At 28.7% G+C, this 18,912-nt stretch overlaps 1 protein-coding gene across 3 annotated transcripts in view; it reads right to left on the reverse strand.

Annotated features, from left to right (window-relative positions):
* Positions 1 to 18,678, reverse strand: part of LOC135929142 (tyrosine-protein kinase receptor cam-1-like) — a 37,966-nt gene extending 19,288 nt beyond the window's left edge. For 2 of the 3 annotated variants that reach the window (XM_065465660.1, XM_065465658.1), the window contains exon 1: positions 4,191 to 4,292. The gene's annotated coding sequence lies outside the window, so the exon portion shown is untranslated. Of the gene's footprint in view, positions 1 to 4,190; positions 4,293 to 18,350; positions 18,413 to 18,653 lie in introns of those variants that run through there. The other variant, XM_065465659.1, reaches the window with a different exon arrangement.
* Between the last annotated feature and the right edge of the window lie 234 nt (positions 18,679 to 18,912).

An 18,912-nucleotide genomic window follows, 5' to 3' on the forward strand; every position in this document is an offset into this window, starting at 1 on the left:
TTTTACTAGTGGATTGAAAAGATAATATATTAAAGGGGATTTGTGTGAATATTATATATTATCATTTTTTTAAAAAAAAAAATTAAATTAAAAAAATTGCCTTATAAAAATTGGGAAAATTTTAAAACTAACACTAACACTACCAATCGAATATGTATAAATGGATAGAAAGTAGTCACGTGACGTGTATATTGGAAAGATGGGTGATAAGGAGGGGGGGGGGTACCAAGTAAAATCAAAGAATGACCCGTAACGACATATGTTAGAAAAAATGATAATGTACATGTCGTAATTTTTTAAAGGGATCAGCAGAACTATCCGGGTCATCACGGGTTTTAAAGGGATCAAAACTATCCGGGATCATCACGGTTTTAAAGGGATCAGAACTATCCGGCATCATCACGGGTTTTAAATGGATAAAAATTAGGGTTTTAAGTTAAGGAATGATAATACGGTATTATCACGTTTTAATGGTGATAAAGAGGAAACCTTATTTTAAAAGGCGTTTTACGAGCGTTTCTTTTTATATTTTTATTGTTGTTTATTAATTTTAAATGTTGTTTTTTTTTGTGGCCTTATGCAAATAAGATATGTCTAATATATATAATATTTTATTAGTGAAGGCAGAACCGGATCTAACCGACTCACAAATCAGAAGAAAAAAAGTAAATCTAGAAACTTTATCTGCCAAATTTTTTGAGTTCAACTCCAATAATAATTTACTCGGAATTTTAGAAAAAAAATCTTAGATGCAAGACTGAATTTCTCAAGACTTACATGCGCGAATTAACCGAACTGGCGAAAAGTGATTTACCTACTTCAAATTCAAGATAAGTTGTTCAAGAATGAACAGTGACGCAAAAAAAACGCTGCATTTTGAAGCCGATTTTTTAGAAGAAGGCGAACTCTATATTTTAACCAGAAAAAAAAATATCGCTCAAAGTCTAGAGATATCGCTAATAGATGTCCAAAACTTAGGGCCTTAACTTTGTTCTTTTGAGAGGGGGGGGAGAGCACTTAGCGAACTATTTTGTATTTTTTGGCATATTTCGACCGGAAATATCGTATTAAACCGGAAATTGAATATCTCCATCACTTTTCCGTCATTTATTTTTAAATTACGAATCATAGATTTTAAAAAATCGGCCAGGTTTTGAGTGGCCATAAAAAATAATTCGTTCATTAAATAGATGAGAACGAGTATAATGGTTAAATTTTACGAACATGCAGATAATTAAGGATTTCCGATTAGCATATAAAACTGAAATGTCAAATAATAATTAAATTATTGTACAAATAATTAGGGCGTTTGGAATATATAATATAATATAAATAAATGGAAATATTCGTGTTAGCTCCCAGTGCACATATTCTACATTCTGGATATGGTTATATTTCATATTTGTAATAATGTGAAATTCATATAAATAATTATACGTTATAACTTGCCAGTTCAAGGCATACCAAGTTTTATAATTGGCCCGACAAAAAAAAAAAAACTTTTTAGGCACAAAGGTATCCATCCCAAAGTACTAATTATTGTTATGTTAAAGAGCTTTGATTCAAATTTAAATTTTTATAGATTATTGATAGCGCAAAATTTAGATATTAAATTTGCATTAAACCCAATTCTTAACCAACCCGATCTTTTTGAGGAATAATAATCTAGATCACGATGCCATTACTTCCTCCCATGTCCCTATATAGAAAAGTACAAATAATTGTTGTGAATGGAATAAATTAGGTAATATTAAAATCATAATTTATGTATTATTAAAATGGCTATAAAAAAAACGTTAAAATCTGCAATTTCTTTGAGTAAGTCCCCAAAAAATTTGGTTGGAGGCCCTAATGCCCCCCCATCCCCCCCCCCTTTCAATTAAGATCCTGTATGTGTTATTTAACCCGCCAAATGGACGGATAGCTAGAAAATATTTCAAAAAAAAAATTTTTAAGTAACAATAAATAATCAAAATTAGTTTTAACAAATAAATTAATTATATTTTACTGGTGGATTGAAAGTTGAATCATTTAATTATTTGTTTTAATGTAATATTTACAATTTATAACTTTTTTTCAAAGGTTTTTTGCTTTAAAAAATTTTTAAAAGATATATCATTTTTTCCCCCCAATATCTACATGCCTTACCTATAAGTTATATCAGTTATATTATATTATATACATTTAAATCTAATATAATTACATTATTTACATTAGATAGAAGCATTTGTGTTTGTTTTGTTAGATAGACTAAAGAATGAAATTGTATTTTTTTTAAAAAAAAAAGCCAATGTTTATTTAAACTATTAATTAATTTTTTTGCGTTTTTCTACGATAATTTAAGTTTGTACCAACTACAGTGTTTAGCAAAATGGAAGAGGAGAAAGAAAAAAACTTTTCTAATTTGAAAAAAATCGAATAGATATTTTCCCGGAGGTTTAGAGAAGTGGAAGAAATTGACAATTCACAAGAATTGTCCTAATTAACGAATCTCGTATTTCGAATACCGCAATTATTCGGTTCCGAATCGAATACGAATAATAGTCCATTTATCGGTTTCGAATTATCCGAAATGTTATTCGATAATAACTTTTAATTACAAAATAAAAATGTATTTTTATTCCACACGCTCCACGCAGTTCCATATAAATTCGCCCTACCGATTTGGCATACAAGGTAACTAGATTCCGTTTGGTTTCCGAACTCAATATAACCGGATTGTGGGGTTATCTGAACCGGTTATAGTTGAACTTTAAATAATTTTATGGTACGATACGATACGATATTAACTGGGAAAAAAAAAATCGTTATAATTATGGTATTGTGTATATTTTAAAATGTAACACGACACGATATAGCAATTAAATTCATTCATTTTATTTTCTAATTTTGGGTAATTTAAAAATTTTATTATGTTTATGCTATATAATTAATTTTTTAATAAATATATGTGTGTGAAAATATATACATATTTATATATATGTATACCTTGTTGGTGGAAGGGGATATTATATAAAGCAAATAAAAACGTTTTTTACGATGATAATAATTGTGTTTTTATATAGTATAGGATTTTTTTTAAACAATTTAAATGAAAATAATTAAACGTTGAAATCTCGCGTTGCCACAAAATCAAGAAAATATAAAAAATAATAATATTGTTGATAAAAATTTCCAGTTTCTAAGCAAACATTGTAAGTCAATAGTTTAAAATCGTGAAAGAACTCCAATGTAAGTGCTGCATACTCGTAACATTGTATATGATTATAATGGATTTCAAATTCTTCAGAGAAGCATAATCGGTAACTAAAGAATATACTTTTATCGATTCAATTATGAAACACGTATCAATTTTAAATTTCGCCATATCAAATTATGTTTCCCCAAAAAGGTATTTCTTTCCTATTTAATTTTCTTTCTTTTCTTTCTTTCATTCATTCTTTCTTTCGTTCCTTCTTTCTTTCTTAAAATTGCGATTTCTAACTTCTTTTTTTTAGATTACAATTCCAAAAACGGATATATTTTTTAAAATTTTGTTTGAATTTTTATAATATATAGCGATTCAATGGGTCAAACACTCTACACTGCCTTATCCAGTATTTTAGTAAAAAAAAGGGGGAGGGGTTGGGGGGTGAGGACTCTTGGGCCCTTTTTTTTATATAGTTAATTTAACTGGATAGTTTTAGGTCCGGTCCGCTCTTCGAAGAACCTTCGAATTTACGAATGGGAGTAATTATAAAACTAGTAGAACGAAATTCTAAACGAAAATTGAAATAAATTTGGTTCAAAATGATATTTAAATTATCGAAAGTTATGTAAGTTTAAACATTAGTGTTGTGTAACGCGATATTTTATCCAGAGAAATATTGCCTAAGTCTCTCGAGATTTCGATAACATTATGACTCGAACCTTTGTTCCTTCTAAGAACAAAATCTTGAGTCAGGCTTACGTATTTACTTCTGGATGAAATATTGAGCTATAGCCCTTTTTAAAAATCGGCTCAAAACGAGCCGTTAAAATAACGCTATATCGGACTTAGGGCTAGATAGCTAGAGCAGATTTGTATTATATAAAAAATACCGCAACATAATTATCATTTTAAATACATATAATAAATATAATGTCAAAAAAAAAAAATTATTCGCATATTTTTTTTTAAAAAGAAAAATTTTTTTTTTTTTCATTTTAACCTGGCCACTAAATAATTGAATATTATTATTTTTTTCTCCCCAAGGCATATAATATTTAATTTGGATGATAAAAACGACAAAAATGATGATGATCAATATTGCTTTTCAGGAAAATTGGACTTTGTGGGAATAGAGAATTGATATTTTTTATTATTATTATAATCATTTAAGGAAACACTTGATAAGATATTATATTATCCCAGTTTCAAAATTATTCCGAATCATAAAAAAAATAAATATCAATATGGTATTAAAAATGAAAAAAATTAAATTTCACTGTCTAATTATTTTGTTATACAAAAAAATAATACATATTAATCAAATAATTATTTTTTTATTTTAAAAGTTTTTAAAATAATAAAAAAAAAAATTGTTAAAAAATATTTATATTTTAAATAATAATAATTCAATCAAATTTATTTTTTTTTAAAAAAAATAATAAAATATAAATATTCATTAAAATATAAAAATAAGATATAGAAAAATATAAAAATGTAAAAAAAATGATAAATAAAAAAACTAATAATATAAAGTGCTAATTTAAAAGTTAAAAAAGTTGTTTTTTAAAGCAAAATTGTGGAAATTTAAATTTTCCGCCAAAAAATTGCGGAAGAATTTATATTTAATCTTTAAAAAATATATATATGTCGTTTGGTGGGATTAGGAATCTCTTGATTTTAAATCCGTAACCGAGGGCGATTTAAAAAAAATTTAAAATCCGTAACCGAGGGTGATTTAAAAAAATTTTAAAATCCGTTACCGCGGATTTAAAAAAATTAAAATCCGTTACCGAGGGCGATTTAATAAAATTTTAAAATCCGTTACCGAGGAGCGATTTAATAAAATTTTAAAATCCGTTACCGCGGATTTAAAAATTTTAAAATCCGTTACCGAGGGTGATTTGAAAAAATTTTAAAATCCGTTACCGACGAAGGCGATTTAAAAAAAATTTTAAAATCCGTTACCGCGGATTTAAAAAATTTTAAAATCCGTAACCGAGGGTGATTTGAAAAAATTTTAAAATCCGTAACCGAGGGTGATTTAAAAAAAATTTAAAATCCGTAACCGAGGGTGATTTAAAAAAATTTTAAAATCCGTAACCGAGGGTGATTTAAAAAAATTTTAAAATCCGTAACCGAGGGCGATTTAATAAAATTTTAAAATCCGTTACCGCGGATTTAAAAAAATTTTAAAATCCGTTACCGAGGGCGATTTAATAAAATTTTAAAATCCGTTACCGAGGGCGATTTAAAAAAATTTTAAAATCCGTAACCGAGGGCGATTTAATAAAATTTTAAAATCCGTTACCGCGGATTTAAAAAAATTAAAATCCGTTACCGAGGGCGATTTAATAAAATTTTAAAATCCGTTACCGCGGATTTTAAAAAATTTTAAAATCCGTTACCGAGGGCAATTTGAAAAAATTTTAAAATCCGTAACCGAGGGCGATTTAATAAAATTTTAAAATCCGTTACCGAGGGCGATTTAAAAAAATTTTAAAATCCGTAACCGACGAGGGTGATTTAAAAAAATTTAAAATCCGTTACCGAGGGTGATTTAAAAAAAATTTAAAATCCGTTACCGAGGGCGATTTTTAAAAAGTTTAAAATTCAATTTAACCGGAAATACGTATTCTAACATGCGTAGAACATTTGCCAATTTCAGCCACAGACATTTTTAGTAATTTTTTTTTAAAAAAAAAATTTGTATGAAAAAATCCATATAAAAAATTTATTATATATTAGAAGTAGTTCCTAAAGTTTCGTGGCAAAATTGGCTGAAATGCAATGCTATACATGCATTTCCTGTTAGATCGCACTCGGTAAAGGAATTTATGATCGAGAGATTCGGAATTCCACATACGACATCTATATTCCTTTTGGGTTGGAAAAGGAGAAAGTTAGCTATAAAATTTACTTTTGAAAAAAAAAAAATTAAGCAAACAGGAGCGCGCTTAATAATATTAAAAATTTTTGATTTCATTTTCAAAAAATTTTTTAAAATATTTTTTAAACAAATAAAAGTCGAAAATAATTATTTATTTAAAAATTATTATTTATATAAAAAAAATATATATATATATATAACGAAATTCGATATATTTTGCATGAAATAATTTTAATCCTAAATATTATAATTATAAATGAAATGGATAAAAATTATACTTGACATAATTAAAATAACGATATAATATATATAATTAAATAATCAGATAATAATAATAATAATGTTTTAAAATATTGGGAAAAAAATATTTAAAATGTTTGCATTTTTAAATACAGATATTATTATATTTTAAAATTCGCCGATATTACTCTGATTAGTGCTGTTAGACGGCTAACTCAATCATCCCACCCACGATACGCAAGCCTGTAGATTTTGTCATAGGAGGAACAAAAAGGTCTAGAGATATATTATCGAAATCTCGAGGTTTAGGCAATACTCTTCTGGCTAAAGTGTTGAGTTAGAGCCGTCTAAAAACACTAAACCGGATAATATCCCTTATAATCCAAAGCAATATCATTTAATAAAAAAAGAAAACGTTTCATTTAGTATACTAATTTTACTTCGAAGACAGAAAAGCATCAATCCCTATTCAAAAAAAAAGTAACGCCGTTTCTCGTTACTTAAAAAGATTACTAAAATATTATTCCTACGTTATAAATTCTGTATTTTATTTCTTTTGCCAAAGATGAATAACAGCGATTTGAGCCGCCTAACGCTAACGCGACACTTTCGTTGTGCTCCCAAATACGCGTTCAACTGGCACAGAGGATTGGGAAGGGGGGGGGGATTGTATTATATATTTAAAAAAAAATGATCTTCATTTTTAATATACAACTTACTTAGATCATCTTCGCGAGAATCTTTATCAGAATTCACTCTGGATTCTGATTTTTATTCTAGATTTTTGAGCTGCCGGTTTTCGAGGTTGAAATATTTGAATTATAGGACACATTCTCCTAGTGTAGTTAAACCTTCTAACTTTGGCCATCCGTAAAATGGCTTGACGGAGTATTTATTCTAAGAAGAAAAAAAAATAGTTCTCTATCATTAAGTTGAGGGTAAACTTTAGATGTTTAAAGACAAATTTTTTTAGGGGATAATCTTGACCACGCTATATTGGAGTTGGTCAAAGTTTGGTGATTTTAAACATTACTACATTTCTAGGCTTAAAAAGTGTGGACTTTGCTCCCTCAGTTTTTATTGGCGTAAAAAAAATTTGTTCCATAACTGGGGAAATAGGGCTGAATCGTTTTATCCTCATCCGAATAAATAAGTAATTAATGACACGCATATATTCTATTTATATAATATTAGGGAAGATAAGATTAACGTAACTTGAATTGATTTCAATAATCTTTCTTTCTTCTTCTCTTCTCTTCTCTTCTCTTCTCTTCTCTTCTCTTCTCTTCTCTTCTCTTCTCTTCTCTTTCTTTCTTTCTTTCTTTCTTTCTTTCTTTCTTTCTTTCTTTCTTTCTTTCTTTCTTTCTTTCTTTCTTTCTTTCTTTCTTTCTTTCTTTCTTTCTTTCTTTCTTTCTTTCTTTCTTTCTTTCTTTCTTTCTTTCTTTCTTTCTTTCTTTCTTTCTTTCTTTCTTTCTTTCTTTCTTTCTTTCTTTCTTTCTTTCTTTCTCTCTTTCTTTCTTTCTTTTCTTTCTTTCTTTCTTAACTAAATTAAATCTTGATTATTCGATATCAAAATTTTTTTTAATAAAAATAAAATTTTTAAATAAAAAAATGAAGAATAAACTTTGGTGGTTTAGATCTGAAATTTAAAAAAAAAAAACTCGGCTATAAATTATCTACTAAAATTTAAAATAACGCTTTGCGTTTACACAGTTACTCAAAAATAAGTTAATGAAACGCGTTATTCCGTTACCATTTTTTGAAACGAGGAACGGATGACGCTTATTTATATAGAGGAGGGCCATTAAGGGTAGCGTTGTTAAACGGCTAGATTCGATGCGATTTTTAAAAACGGTTAAACTCAATCTTTTAATCCACGAAACATATTAAGCAAAACCTGACGACTTTGCTCGATAGATATCGCAAACGTTTGGACACATTTATTAAGTGAAATCTCCAGACTTAGGCAATATTCTTTTCTGGCTAAAATATTGAGTTAGCCGTTTTTAAAAAATCGACCCAAATCCAGCTGTTTTATAACACCGCTACTTCAGGACCAACTCTTTCGCCTAAAAAGGCGCCTAAAATTAGAGGTCTGAAAAAATAGGCCCGGACCGTACCCGACCCGGCCCGGAATATTTTTTAAGAAAATTCGGACCCGGTCGGGCCCTTAGAAAATTTTTTTAAAATATATCTTACATTTATCATTTTTTGTCGAATTTTTTTATGTAAAATTATAAAAATAAGTGATTTTTATTTGTAGAAAAAGTAGACGGCCCATATAACATATGTATCCTTTTATTTTGAGTAATTAAAAAAAAATCAATTTCTATATTCAAATAAATCCGGGCCGGGCCGGGCTTGAGAAATTAGGCCCGATGCAGATTCACTACCTAATATACCAAATTAGTGTTGTAAAACGGCTCGTTTTTAGCCGATTTTTTGAAAAACGACTTTGTTAATATACCCGGAAAAAAAATAATATTTAATAAGCCTCGATTCGCTAATAGATTGTCCAAGCCTTTGTTCCTTGCGCAAAGAAAATCTTTAGGCTTGCATAATACACTATTCTGGATGAAATATGAATAAAACCATTAAAAAGTTTTTTTTTGGTAGAATTTTAATTTTAATTTTATAATTTATGTTTTTATATAATAATTATGTGAAAAAAAATTTTTTTTTTTTATGATTTTTCTTTCGTGAAGAAACATAGATAAATATGGAAAATAAATTTGCAAAAAAAAAATTTAAAAAAAAGAGACTGTGATTGGCTAACTCAATATTTCCACCCACGAAAAATAATTGCGCATGCCTGAAGATTTTGCTAGTAGAAGGAACGATAGGGGTCTAGAGTCTGGATATTATATTATCGAGATCTCGAGGCTCCTATAATATTATTTTTTCTGGCTAAAATATCGAGTTATGCGCCGTGTTTTAACGACACTAGTTACACATTCAAATAACATTATATATTTAATTTCCATATTTTTCTAAATAATAATATCTATATAAATTACCTACATGAAGAAAAAATATCTTCGGAAAATATCTAATTTCCAAGGCACGGTTTTCCGTTATTCCTATAAATTTTTCTAAGTGTTGCTAAACGGCTCACCTAATATTTTATCCAGAAAAAATAATATTTGGCAAGTCTGAAGATTTTGCTAGTAGAAGGGACAAAGGATCTAGACATTATATTATCGAAATCTCGAGGCTTAAAGCAATCTCTTTCCCGGCCCGAATTTGTTTATAAATATGGAAATTAATTTTTTATAAATAACTCAAAATAAACGATATTATGTTATTTGGCGTCTAAAACAAAATCAACATAAACTTGATAAATTTAAGATATATTTTTTAAAAGATTTCTAAGACCTCCGCCCCGAATTTTCTTATAAAATATTAGGCCCGGCCCGGTTTTAAAAACCGGCTCAAGACGAGCCGAGCCGTTTAACAACACTATAAATTTTTCTACAAAAAATTATGTATTTATAACGTAAATTTTTTTATTTTTTTTTAAGTATATGTCAAGTTTTCTATCGAATGTCACGCAAGAATCACCCCCCCCCCTCATTCTCTTCCCATTCCATACGTAAAAAAATAAAAAAAAATAATATTTAAAAATAATATATATTTCAAATTTTTCTAATTTTTTTAAAGGTTATTTATTAAATTAAATTTTTATTTTATTAATATTTAATTTTGTGTCCTTTTTATATAAAAAAAATATCGAAATTCGATTTTCGAGGAACTCTTTTGTTTTAATATTTAGCGAATTTTTTTTTATTTTATGTACATGAATTGTCGCACACGAACAATGAAATTTATATTTTTAAATAAAAAATATATAACTAAATTCGAAAACTTTCAAAACTTTTAAAACTTTCAAAACTTTTATTTAAAAAAAAACATAGTTTGAGAAATTTTCACAAATTCCAATCATTTAGATTAATATTTTTTTAAATATCTTTTTCTTTTTAATTATATTTTTTTAAAAAAAGAAAATTAAATACTAAAATTTCAAAACTTTCAAAACTTTATCAAAAAGGAACCGACATAAAAAAGTCTAAAAAAAAATACATATTTTGAGAAATTTTCACAAAATCATCATCTATTTTACTAAAAAGTTTTAAATGTGTTTTTGTAAACGAATTTTTGACACAAAACCTAAAAAAATTGAATGTTTATAATTTTATATTTAAATTTTTAAAATTTTAAGTTCTCTATGGATCAAAAAACGAATTTCTTTGAACTTCAAGCCGAATTCTTGGAAACGATATCGTTCTTTTCTCCAGCATATTTATGGGTTGAGGAAATTGAAAAGTTCCCTGCCGTAAAGAAAATAAGGCAATTATAATATACATTTTTTTTTTAATTCTTAAGTAACTTATATATAACTTATTCGCAAATCAAATTTTTAAAAATAACTATTGTCAAATTAATAATTATTTTCATTTATCATGGATTCAAAAACAAAAAACTTTAGCGAATATAAAAATATTTAATTCCTATCCCCCCCCCCTCCCCTTCCTCTTTCAAAAAAAAAATAAATATAAATAAAATTTGATCGTAAAAATGATTTTTTTTTGTGTGTGAAAACTGTGTTATCTAAGAAAAGATACCCTTGATAAGATCAAAGAATTTCTACTGGAAACTTTCTACCTGGAAACTTTATATTGGAAACCTTCTATTGGAAGGAAATATTCTACTGGAAAAACTTTATACTGGAAACTTTCTACTGAACTTTCTACTAGAAACTTTCTAATGAAAACTTTCTACCTGGAAACTTACTACCTGAAAACTTTCTACTAAACTTTCTTCTAGAAACTTTCTACTGGAAACCTTCTATTGGAAGACAACTTTATCCTGGAAAAACTTTCTACTGGAAACTTTCTACTAGCAACTTCCTACTGGAAACCGTCTATTGGAAGGAAACTTTCTACTGGAAAAACTTTATACTGGAAACTTTCTACTGAACTTTCTAACGGAAACTTTCTACCTGGAAACTTACTACCTGAAAACTTTCTACTAATAAACTTTCTTCTAAAAACTTTCTACTGGAAACCTTCTATTGGAAGACAACTTTATCCTGGAAAAACTTTCTACTGGAAACTTTCTACTGAACTTTCTACTAGCAACTTTCTAATGGAAACCGTCTATTGGAAGGAAACTTTCTACTGGAACAACTTTATACTAAAAACCTTCTACCTGGAAACTTTCTACCTGAAGAGCTTGATGTTAAATGAGATATAAAACTTGATTAAAAAAAAACTTTCACAAAAAGAAAAATGGGCCTTTACAATTTAAGGCACGAATTGACATATTTGAAAATAACGAATTTTCTTAAAAAGAGATAAGGAAAAAAGTAGAAAGAAATTGTGTTTTAATTTGTTTTGTATTATTTTTGTGTTAAAAAAGAAAGAAAGAAAGAAAGAAAGAAAGAAATTTATGGAGAGAAGTTAATCATATATTATACCTCATAAGATAATTCTTAAAAACTTTAAGATGATAGGGAAAGTTGATAAAAAAAAAAGATAAAATTTAACATTAAGATTATACGAAAACGCTCATTTCTTGATAACACCACATATATATAGATTATCATATAATTTATAAGGATTTATAAGAAATATTTTTTTAAAAAAGTATAAAATAGTTTTGGGTAAAACTGTAACATTTTATATTAATATTTCCTAAGCTACAGTAAACGAAAGTTATACTTTTTTTAAAAAAAAGAGGGGGGGGGGGGGTCTGTCTAGCCCCGGTCTACCCTACACACTTATTTTTTTATAGACGTAGGTTCATTTTATAAACATAACCATCATAAATAAAACTTATAGATATTATATTAGTGTTTCTCCTAAGTTAATAAAAAGGTATGGAAAGTTATACATTTTTTATTCTTTTTTTTTAAAAAAAAAGATGGTCTATCTTGCCCCGGTCTCTCCTATACTTATTTTTTAGACGTAAGTAAAAGACTCAAATTAACCTCTCCAATTTTTTTAAAAAAAAATTAAATTCAAATGACTCGTAAGTATACAGTTATCATCGTCACGTTTACGTTCAATAGCCATCAGCTGTTTTTCCGTTGTTTTTTGGGTTCCCAGTTTCTTAACTCATATACATTCAAAAAAATTTATCGAAGAGTTTAATCTCACGCTTTCCGATTTTTTAACGGATTTTTAAATTTATGTTCCATTATTAAATAGGCATTCGGTCAACTGCCCGATCCATAACTGTCTTAGACCGAGGAATATACGAGCAGGACCGAACAAAGATTAGCTGGTATATAAGAGAGCGAATCGTTTTTTTTATCCAATAATGCGATGAGATATCCAAAATCTTAACAAATAAAACATTTTTTTTTTGAAAATTCTTTATTTTTTTCATGGAGAAAATATATTTTTTTATATTCTTCTTCTTATAATCAAAACGATGAAAGAAAAAAAGTAATTTTTTTTAAAAAGACAGCTGATTTTCGAATTATGATATTGTAGTTTGTTATTTTGTTTTACATGATTTGAAATAATAGGGAATTATTGAAAATATTACTAACATAACATACTAATATGCTAACATCTAAGTTCTATTGGATGGATGTTAAAGATTAAAAATCTCTCGCGTGCCTGCCTGTGAAACTAAAATTGGATTTTGGCTTATTTTTTATATAAAAAAATATTAAAAAGAGATGATAATGTTCTATAGTATTCGATATCTGAGCTAGAAGGCTGTGTTTTGTTAAAAGGCTCGATTTAAGTCGATTTTTAAAAACGGCTAACAACTCAGCATTATAGCCAGGGAAATGTTGCCTAAGAGTCGAGATATCGCCAATAGATGTTCAATCCTACGTTCTATCTATGCTATGAGCAATATATTTAGGCTTGCATAATATTTTTCTGGATTAGATATCGAGTTAGCCTTAACACTGACTAGAAGGTTCTGTGATAATTGGTAGAATTTTGTTTAGCCAATGGGCGAACTATCTAAAAGATGTCAAAAATTGGGCGTGATGAGTGGGAGAGGCTTTAAAAAAATATTTGTAAACAATTTACGCGGGTTAATTTTAAATCTTTTTTTTTGGCGCGAAATGAAACAGAAAAAAAAACACTTTCCATTTATTAAAAATCATTTATTTATTTTTTTAAAAAAACATATATTTTATAATATCGCCGGGGTGGCCCAATAGGTTAGATGTATGCTTAGAAACAGAAGGACGCAGGTTCGATCCTGGTGGTTAGGTGGAATATTTTATAAAGTTTAAAAAAAGAAATCGATTAAGCAAAATTTTACATAAATGTGGTCGGGTAAGGTGAGAGGGTTATAGTTCACCTACAGCGGACCTCTAATCCGCGCTATGTGGTCGCAACGGCAAGATCCAAAGCCCCCGAACGCCCTGTGCGAAAGATTTCAAGGCTGAGCCGGCCAATCTACGTGGCTCATATTCACGACGTTTTCCTGGCTGGGCCTGACCACTCGTACAAAATTATTTTACGAGCCTGGCCCGAAAACCGTTTTTTTCAAAAATTTTCAACGGACCGATTTGGACCGGATAAAAAAAATGTTAACTGTCGGGACCTGGTAGTGCCGCCGTCTAGCATGCATATCTGAAATGAGCATTAAAGATTAGTATATAACATGATTAAACATTTAGGATCGGGGGGGGGGGGGCTGGACATAATCTACATTTTTCGCTCGTGCGAGAAAGTGGGTTCCTAATTTTTAGTACCTGAAGTTCTCCAGAACTCGCAATCTTGGTCATTTAAGTACTATATCCAAATCGGAATGATAGAAATCGGTTATTTGCTTATTCGCAACTCCTATTGAAAAAAAATTGTCACCTCGATAATTCTTGCTTGCCCCGGGGTTGGTAAGCCCCACCCTTAATGGGAAATAGAGCAGCGAATGACGAAACTGGGAGACTCCCCCCACCAATCTCTTGAGCTTTTTTTTTTATTTCCGCTTTCGTGAATCTTGATTGGTTCGTTTATCCACACAGATTTACACTTTAAAATTATATACTGAAACAGAAGATTTTGGGTGAAATTTCTTTATCTAAAATATTTTAGGGTTCATTACATCTAAAAAAAAAAAAGAGGTGGGAAAAACTATTAAGCGGTAAATTTTAACCATCAAGGCCCGAAAGTGACTCAGCACGAGAGAATGTCTGTCCAAGTCAGAACCTAGCTAAGTTTCTAAATAGGGTGTTAGAGTGTCCTGCTAAAAACCCCGTTTGGTTCGATTTTTCAATGGGGTCCGATTAAGATTTTAGCTAAAAAATAATATTACGTAAGCATCGATGACATATAATAATACCCCTTGACCCTGACGATGCATTCCATTAAAAGGTGTACATCAATGAAAAACAGCTGGTGGCGCCATTTTGATTAACCGTATCATCATTATTTATTAGAGAATTGCCTGATCATCGAGATAATAAGGAAGCAAGCAAAGTTATCAATTTTAATAGTTAGTTTATAACATCGAGAATAATTACTACGCGGGTTTCCAAAATGGCGGTTCCAGCTGATTTGCATTTCGACGACGCTTCCATATGATTTATATCATGAATGGCACGGGCCGGGCCGGGTCGGGCCTTGGAATTTTTTTAGAAATATATCTAAAATTTATCGATCTTCTGTCAAATTTTTTATGTAAAATAAAAAATAATGTGATTTTAATTTATAGAGAGTAGACGCCATATATAACATTATATAGTTTATTTTTGAGTAATTATAAAAATTAATTTATATATTTAAATAAATTCGGGCCTTGGGCTTTAAAAATTAGGCCCGTTGCAAGACTTTCCAATAAAAATATTGCAGATGAAGGATACTCATGGCTAAACGTGTTCTTTTTACCCTTAATAATTGATATTGGAATATATAATGGATTCTAAACATACTTTTTTTTCCCCCTTTCCCATTTGATCTTAAGATTAGCTTAAAACGCCCTAAAAAGTATAATAAAATTTTTATATTTTTATATAAAATAAAATATTATACATATAAATAATAAATAAATGACTTTATTTGGACTTATATAATATAATATATATATATATCTTTCTTTCTTTATCAGTTAATTTTTTTGCATTTTTTTTTCTCCCCAGTTTTATAGTAAATTTTATATAAAATATTAAGTTTATTTTTAATGATATTCATAAAAAACAAACTAAACCAAACAAAAAAAAGTTTTCTATTTTTTTTTTTTGGTAAAATATTAATTTTTGGCATTTTTTTTTTATTTTGAGAGATATTTAATATTTAATATTAATAAATATTAGAAAAATATCGTAATAAAAAAATTTATGTAATTATAATAGGAAAAATTGAATATGATTTTTTTATGAATATATATATTTGTGATTTTTTGAAAGTTGAAATATAAGCTGAGAATTTGAGATTAACCAATAACTAATCGATAAATAAAATAAATCACTTCCCCCCCCCTTCTTTCTTTTACACTTCATAGTCAATAGAAAAATTAAATTGTAAATATTAAATGTTATAAAAAAGTAAATTATTATAATTATTTTTAATATTTTTTTTAATATACTTTAGCTTTGGTTTTTTTTTTGGTTATAATCCGTCAAAACTTGATTTATGAATGGGAAAGGGGGGGGGGAGGGGAAAAAAAACTTTGCTCATTATATGTCAAAAGAAAAATGTAAGTTATTTATCGGGTAAACTGACGTTGCATTCATTAAAAGTGTAACGTCAAATGGAAAAAAACAGCTGGGGACGCCATTTTGTTACTCGTATAATTTAAACGAGAGGAGGCTAATTTATTCCTATGCTCTGACGCAAATTTTATCACGGCCAATGACATATATAATACCTAGACTGACGATTCATGCAAATCAGCTGGAATGCCATCTTGGTTACGAGAGCCTAATTTATTCCTATGCTCTGACGCGAATTATATTAAAGTCAATGACATATATAATACCTAGACTGACGATTCATGCAAATCAGCTGGAATGCCATCTTGGTTAAGAGAGCCTAATTTATTCCTATGCTCTGACTCAAACTTTATTAGAGAATTGCCTTGATCATCGATAATAATAAAGAAGCAGGTTATCAATTTAATAATAGTTTTTTTTAACATGAGAATAATTACTATATTTTGGGTAACCAAAATGGCGGGTCCAGCTGATTCGCATTTCGACGACGCTTTCAGAATGCATTATTATGATTAGTATTCGTCAGGTCTAGGGTATTATAATATGTCATTGGGCGAAGTGTAAATGAATGTAAGCAATATTATATTCATGCCACATCTCGTCTATATATTCAAGGCTTGCAAATTCGAATAATCCAATTTTACTAACGCTGGATTCGGTTTTTTGGCCAATTTCCGGTTATTTGTAATTGGATACACATTTACATGAATGTTGTCAATCTAACCCTTTCATTCACGGTTAGCGCGCATTCGCGGTGGAGCGGAGAATCGCGCTCTCGCGCTTAAATGCCATTGGTCAAAAAATGATAATTCTAATCTGGTTTGTATTTTATTTTATAATTTTTTTTTAAAAAAAATGATATTTTTAATTATAAAAACTGGGAAAATAATATTTTTCCATTTTTTTATATATTATATAAACTTTTAGTGTTATTTTACTACTAAATAAAATAAAATGTATGTTTTATTTTATATTTGATTTGAAACACATTGCCTTACTTTTGTGTCGCTTTAAAATAAGCGTATAAATTATGAACTCCTTTTCCATATTTGTCCCATAGGTACATAGGTAGTGTTGTTAAGTTGCTCGTTTTGAGCCGATCATTTAAAACAGCTGACTCAATATTTTAGCCAGAAAAATATTGTCCTAAGCCTCGAGATTTCGATGATATATGTTCTAGAGACCCCTTCGTTCCTTCAATCAGCAAAATCTACAGGGCTGGAGTAATGTTTTGCAGGATGAAGTAATGAGTTAGCCGTTTTTAGAAATCGGCGCCAAATGAGCCATTTCTTTCTTTCTTTCTTTCTCACTGGTATATATATATCATGAATTATTAATGACTTTAATTATAACCTAACTAACAGACCAAAAAAAAAGAATGTTAACTGTCAGAAAAAAAGGTACTTTTTTTGAAAAAAATGTCGGAGAATTTTACGCGAAATTTTTTTTTTTTTAAATTTCGGGGGCATAAAAACCGATCTCCGCTACGTGCGAAGGTTGAGCAGTAAATTAACCAATTGGAGGTTCGCGAAGATTTGGATCCTTTAACCGGAAGGCTTCTTTTAACTCAAAATTTAGGGTTTTAGGGGAATTCTCTAGTTTATTTTAGCGGAAATTGTGATAACAAAAAAAAAAAGTTCGAAATCGATTTTAGCGGGGGGGGGGGGAATGGGTAAGTCCAAACCTGTACCTACCCAAAAATACCCCGATTTGTTGCCCACAACGGTCACTGTTCGGTCCTTGTTTACTAAATGTTAACGTTCAAAGTCTCGCGTATAGCCCCCTTTTCTCCCATTCTATATTTTCAAATTTCCCTTTGAAATTTAAAAAAAAAAAAAAAATTTTACAACTAAAATTATTTAAATTGACTTTAAAATGTTAAGAAATCCGGGCCGAACCTTAAAAAGGAGAAAATTTAAACCCCGGGGTCTAGAGGTCCGCGCAGACCGACCGATGGAGTTTTGACAAAAGGTGTTCGCTCACCCACAAAATAATTTTGTACGATCAACCTGGCCAGTAATAATATTTTGTGAAAAAAAAGGGTTTATAAATATTATTTTTTTTCGAAAATTCTTACATGGAGCGTAAGAAGGTCTTGGGACAAGTGGTCCGACCAACCCCATCATTTTTTTGGGCTTAGGGTAGGGTTGGACCACACTGACCCCTCTCTAATACTCCGTGTACTATTTAAATCATAAATTAAAAGTAGAATTTTGGATAAATTTATTACCTGTTTCGTGTTCTAGCTTTCAAGAAAAAAAAAACTATTACAAGTTCAAACCCGGTTTCCCGGTTTTTCAGTTCGGGTTCGGTTTTTTATTAAATATTTTTATTTTTTTTTATCTTCTTACTCGAGATTGGAGATGGAATGAGAAGAGAATGGCCAATTGACACGCATCTGATTCAAATATACCTTTTAAATAAAATAATGTTTTTCTAATAAAATATTTATAATTCTTGTGATATAAACATTAAATTTTATAATTTTTAAGAAAAAATTTCCTTATTATTTCTCTATTATATTTTATACGAAATTTATTGTATTATTATGAACCTTCTTCTTATTTATATTATTTTATCATCATCGCGAAATTAATTTTTCCAATAATTTTTTTTTTAAAAAAAAAAATATTTTTTATTTATTTATTTTTTACGTTTTTCCCACTCCCAACACCTTCAAGCCGAAACGAAATATTTCCTATCTGTCTAATTATCCTCTTTAGAGGCGCTACGCGCTAAAGAAGGCGGTTCATCTTTTATGTTCCCCCCAGTTATAGCGAGCGGAATATTTTTTTTAAAATTATTTTTATTAAAGGAGCTGAATGTGAATAATAAAATAATATTAAAAAAAATTTATTTAATTAAAAATATTAAATAAAAGTAATTAAAATTAATGATATTTTCATAATATTT

This window comes from Gordionus sp. m RMFG-2023, chromosome 4, assembly GCF_954871325.1.
Source record: "Gordionus sp. m RMFG-2023 chromosome 4, tfGorSpeb1-WG-v2, whole genome shotgun sequence".
Classification (NCBI taxonomy): Eukaryota; Metazoa; Nematomorpha; class Gordioida; order Chordodea; family Parachordodidae; genus Gordionus; species Gordionus sp. m RMFG-2023.